This window comes from Mastigoproctus giganteus, chromosome 13, assembly GCF_048544385.1.
Source record: "Mastigoproctus giganteus isolate SK-2022 chromosome 13, ASM4854438v1, whole genome shotgun sequence".
Taxonomy (NCBI): Eukaryota; Metazoa; Arthropoda; class Arachnida; order Uropygi; family Thelyphonidae; genus Mastigoproctus; species Mastigoproctus giganteus.
The window spans coordinates 27,689,951-27,695,936 of NC_143587.1; the positions used below are offsets into that span (position 1 = coordinate 27,689,951).

Consider the following 5,986-nt stretch of genomic DNA (forward strand, 5'->3'; position numbering starts at 1 on the left):
CATGATTGTTTTTAATATTTAGCAAGCAACGATAGATCTCTAATACATGCACGGGAATTCGTAAAAGAGGTAGGATTACTTAATTTAAAATTAAATTTAAAAAAAAAATGGGCTATTGTTGAAAATTTTGGCACATGAGCTACAATGATTTCATGGACTTAATTTCCTGAAATATGTTTCAGTATTTACAGGTAAAACATACTACTGTAAGAACAGTATAGTCGTCAGTACATTACGAAAGGTTTCACCTCTGAGAAGAAAAAAATTAGTTACATGAGTGTGCCCAATGCACACCCTGGGGTACACCACTTCTCGTCTTACTTTCTTGATGCTGGAAGCCCAAAAGGATGGTTTCACCTTAATTTCTATACATTTATCGTTGTTAGGTTCTTGCCATATATTTTTCAACTGGACGTAGAAAGCCTTTTGTATGACGGTTTTTTATTCTTGAATAGGGACCTTCAGGAACATTTCAATTCATTGATTGTTTGGTGTCTGATCTGTAGATTCTGTCCTACTATTCTGGTGCCTTGGTATTACAGAATATCACCACTTGTCTCTATGTCTTTCAGCCAGATCAGTTTGGATCTCATTTGTTTCAAAAGAAGAGAATTAGGGTTAGGACACGTTTCCTTCTGCATTAAGCTGACACTACACAATAATATCCTGAATATTAGCATTAGTAGAGGCATTTGATGCAAGAAAGCAAGCTTATGCAGCATCAGCTAAGAAAAAAAAAAAAGAAAACCACTTCCCCCTCTGTTCGTTTGAAATACCTGTCCAGTTGAGCCTTAAACTTATTTCTATCAACTTCCACGACAAGGGATGGAAGTCTGTTCCACCAACCAACCACCCGCCGGCTAAAGGCAAAAAAAGGTACCTGGCAGGGGTGGGATTCGAACCCACGCCTCCGAAGAGACTGGTGCCTTAAACCAGCGCCTTAGACCGCTCGGCCACCCTACCATAATGCTCCAGTCCTAGATAAATGATAATAGTTCTGCAGAGAAATTGCTAAATTCTCTTGGTAGAGAGGTCACCTACTGCTACATGCGACTTTGAGCCATCACTGTGTATCTGATTATACTGAACATAATTTTGAGTGCTAGCTGCATAAAGTTGTGTAATAGACTTGCAAGGGAATTTCTTTTCCATTAATTACAATAACCACCACATTTGACCAATTTACAGTCCATGGAAGATTAGACGGGTCCTTATCTTGATAGATATGTTTAAAGTGACCTTATGAAATCGAATGGCAGCAGATTTGTTTATATGAAGCTTGTTTCTGTATAATGATGTCTATTCAGTTTCAAAAATGTAAGACCAAATAGGAAGTGTTGACAAGCTCCAAATTTTAAATACATAGTTTATTAATAGCATTTTACTTCTGAGGTGCAATGGTGGCTCGTGAGCTTCTGTATGAACTTTAAAAGGAATGTGGAAGTTCTAAAGGTTCATAAGGCAATTCCGAGCATATTGTTTTCGATTGATTCATTTAGAGATAAAGTACTCTTAAGGGGGTAAACACTAACCTCATGTGGCCGTGTCAGAGTATAAAGTTTATTTTCATTAATATTACAAATATTTTTATAATTTCCCTGAGATTTATGAATAATGCCTGTAAACTAAATTAAATAATAATCTTTCACAGATTCAGGCGTATCTTGGTATGAAAATATATTCATTTGTTTTTTCCATATAAAATTTTCTCAAATTAAAATGAAAAATTCCTCGGCCATTAAAACCTGTCCATTCAATTATTATACACTTTTATAAATATAAAATTACAGATTTATACAGGTTTATAAAAGAGGAAAAATAAGCATCTGAATGAGACATATGAGAGTTTATTTTATTTTTTTTCTGGTAGTAATGAACCATTCAGTAGATGTCCATCTCACTGAAACTGTCATCCATAACCGTAACTCCAATGTTCCCAAGCATGTACCATTAAAATTCTATCTGCACTGCTAAGCTTGAGTATGCAAATTAATGATCTTATTTTCAACAACCACATCAGCTTGAGAAATTTTATAAAATGTACGGAGATAATCATTAATTTGTTTCGATGTATTCACTGCAGAAGTAAATCAGTGGAATGCATTTCAATTTTAAAATTCCCTTAAAAGCTCTTTCACTCAATAGCTTGGTAGTATTTCTTTTCCAAAGAGAAGGTGACGAATCATCAAATGGGTCTATTTTATATCAGTATCTATGTCGAAGTGGCACTGTTTGTAAGATGATAAAATCCCTGACTTCAAGACAATACGGAACTTATCATATCTGTAGTGGTAAAGACGAAGTGAGCTGTCAGATATCGTTATGGTAAAACGATATCCCATACCCTTTCAAGATACCATTTCTCCACTTTATTTCATTCTCCTGTTCTTTCGGAATAAGGGGGCGGTGGTTCACCAGGAATAATGAAATTATTTGCCCTATAACTGTTGGGCAATGGGACATGAAGCGGTGCAATGTCACCCGAATCCCTTATTTGGGAAGACAATTCGTTTACAGACCCAGACGACTGTTCCGGAAAAAGAAAACTATACGATGGGGGAGGGGTAAAGCCATAAATATTTGTCATAGATTCCCTCGGAGGTATGTTATAAATGTGAGAGCAGCGATTTTCTTGGTCTCCTCCGACATCATCTGATACGATCGCTTCTTCGTCTTCGGGAGTATTAATATCATCTAAGCATCCGGGACAATGTTTTCGGAGAATGTACCCAACCCTTCCAACAATTATTAACAGCACTCCACATATAGCAAGGGCAATCCCAGCTGCTGCAAACCTATCTTCTTGTCTGTGTCCGATTTCAAAATCTTCTGATTCTTTATTATGTCGAAATATAACAACCATGGTTATCCCGATCACAAATAGCACACAACCACAACTAATCATACACACCATGTTCTTGGCGATACAACCTTTTCTTCCATCATTGCTCTCATTATTTTGATAAGACTGGGCATAATGAATTCCTTCTCGGCCCTGGAGTGACATATTGCTTCTTACACGTTTCTGAAAAAGAAAGGGATATATTAAACATTTGATAAGACAACAAGGATAAAAATTTCTTCCAAGAATGAAGAAATTTATTTATTCCTAAAATTTATTAAATTTCATTTTACTTTCTCTGTACTTTTTTTAGAAACAAGAAAGGCCAGGAATTGTTCTGCACCTTATAATGCAAACGGTCTCTCCAAGTGCTGAAATGGTTGGTTGATTGGTAGGGTTTTATACGCATTAACAATTGAGGCCATATTGCGTCTTATATAATATGTCTGTAAATTGTGTGTGTTCAATGGTCGATTTTCTGTTTTCTGGAGAAAAAAAAAACCGAGTTCCCGGGAGGGAAAACCATTCTACCCTCACATAAGACCGACTAAAAAGGTCCATAAAGAAAGGTCCTAAAAAAAAAAACTATGAAAAAGGTCCATAAAAGCTCTTGGCGTCACTGACGAGGTTCGAACGCTCTTTTGCCCAAAAGAACAAAATTTTTTAAGTTCTCTGTCCTTCATTGAAGAGTTCAATAATGGTCTCTTTATCGCTGATCAAGGACCAGCTTAAAATGATAGAAGGCCAACCTAATTTCTGTTCTCTCTCTTAAAGCTAAGCACACTTTGGAGCTTTGTCAGTTGGATATACGCGAATAAATAAATAATAAAGAAAGAAAGAAACAGAACAGATGAACACATATGCTGTTGTAAAACTACATTTAAAATTAGTCAGGGTTGGTTATTCTGTACGTATTAAATTATTTAAATAAAGGAAATCAATTTAGAAACTTCAAAAATATATTAAATTTCATTAAAAGAAAATAAAAATTGAAGTAAACGATTTGAAAATATTAAATTATATATGAAATACTTCAGGAAAACATTCGTACAATGGTTTAAAATATCCACGATATAACAGATTTAAGATTAAATCGCAAAAATCTCATTAGTTTCTATGCCCACTTTTCGGGATGAAAAACTTTGAGTTCTCTCGACATTGACTAACTTGGGCTATAATAAATGCACGTATTGTCACGTTTCGATGCTTGCTTGCATAAAAATGCAAGCATTGAAATCATTAGACGGTAAACCAAAAAATATATATTTTAATCTCGAAAAATGGGATCATTTAAGAAACTTCAAATCAGTACAATTACAACCAAATCGAGAAAAGCTAGCCATCTTAAATTGCATATAAAAAATGCAGTTCAGATTTATTATTTATTATGGCGATCTCAATAGGTAAGGGGAATTGGAGAAGACAAAATAACCGTATGTAACTTGTTTCCTAGCTGATAATTACTTCAAGCATTCATCATTTTGCTTATCGTTCAAGGACTGTCGATAGCTGATATCGAATTTGTGCAGAACATCGAATAAACAAACTGCAATTTGATCGCGCTATTTATTGAGGACTTTTAGGTTAACACTTCACAGCCAGAACTTAGTGTTTCATTTTGAAGCCACCATCTTCGGTATTGAAATCGCAAATTATGCTGTAAGTAAACATATTAGAATTATAAATAAACAATAAAAATGTAACCATTTTTTTTATGTTTCACCCTTATATATTAAATAACTTAATATATATTAAGTTATTTAATAACTTAAAAGTTATGTGGACATGTGTATATGTATAGGGAGGCACCTCGAACGTCTGTTCAACTCCTCCTCCTCGTCTCTGTGAAGAGCAGGATCAACTGTAAATGGGCCAGAAATGTGTTGATGTAGGTTTGTGTGTATTAGGTGTGTGTTCTGTTATTATGTTCTGGCCGTTTGGCTACCCAGAAGCATCAGTCACCCAGACAGATGATTCTGGGTACTCGTCCACGCCATGGGAAGGTGGGCCAGTTCCAGTAGAGCAGGTAATGTCTCAAAAGAGACTCTAACTCACCTAGTGATGTCAAAAGTTGGGCCAGGATCCTCTGGGGCCCATTCCAGAGGAAAAGAAAGGAGAAAAAGAGAGGAAAAAAAGAAAGAAAACCAACCCGTGGTGCTGGTTGAAAGAAAATGAAATGAAATATAATAAATAAAAAAAACACAGGTGAATTTGGTGGATTGTTTTGGTTCGCTACTCCGGCGTTGATTCTCTTTCTGCAAGCAAACACCTCGGAGGCAAAGTTCTGAACAGCTGAGAGATGGTTCTTATTCTGCAGAAGCAATTCCTCCCGCCCTGGATAGTGGTCGTCAATTCTGGAACGTCAGTTCGGAGCTTCACCTTACGATCGTCGTAGATGGCACAGTTAAAGAGCAGGTGACTCCAATCTTCTGTATTCTCGCAGCTGCAGAGATCGGTGTGATGCAATCGAAACTGATACAGTTTTTGATTGAGAGAGCCATGTCCAGTTACCAGCAAGGAAGTTTCCATAGTTAAGGAGCACCAGGTTTTTAACCGATTCAGAGAGTAAGAAGGTCACATCAGGCAGGAATTTTCTTGTGGCTGTTCCAAGTGAAGTGTTGGCCCATCTGGTTTGCCAGATGCTAATTAGCTCGTTAAAGCATCTGGAGTTCTCTTTTTTAGGATTTTCATTTAAATTTAGCTGGATGTTAAATAACTTAAACGTTTTAATGTTTAAGTTATTTAATAAAATTTAAAAAATTAAAAGACATTTTTACTATACAATACAGATGACCGGGCTAGTCATGTGGGCAAAGTGCCTATCTAGCAACCCAAAGGTCCCGCGTTCGAATCCCGCCTCGGGCTTGGATCAGAGTAAAATGCAAAAATTTTGGGAGATGCATTATGGTCACAGAAGCCGATGCGCCAAAAACTAACAAAAAAAAAAAAAAAAAAACATCGAATATGACCGCGAAGGACTTTTAATGATATCAGCAACCCTCTGGAGGACTCCCCAAAAATCTTTGGTATGTGGAGACTGGAATCTTCTCCTTCCATAAAGCTGTGACTAGCTCTCTGCTCGAACGTATTGTTCTAGCTCTCAACTATTGCTCCGAACTGTGCTTTTCATTAGAAATATCATGT

The 5,986-nt window shown here is 36.4% G+C and overlaps 1 non-coding gene across 1 annotated transcript; it reads right to left on the reverse strand.

The window, feature by feature from the left end:
• Positions 1-881: 881 nt before the first annotated feature.
• On the reverse strand, positions 882-963 carry TRNAL-AAG (transfer RNA leucine (anticodon AAG)). The gene has a single exon. It is a non-coding gene; the product is annotated as a tRNA-Leu (tRNA).
• Positions 964-5,986: the final 5,023 nt, after the last annotated feature.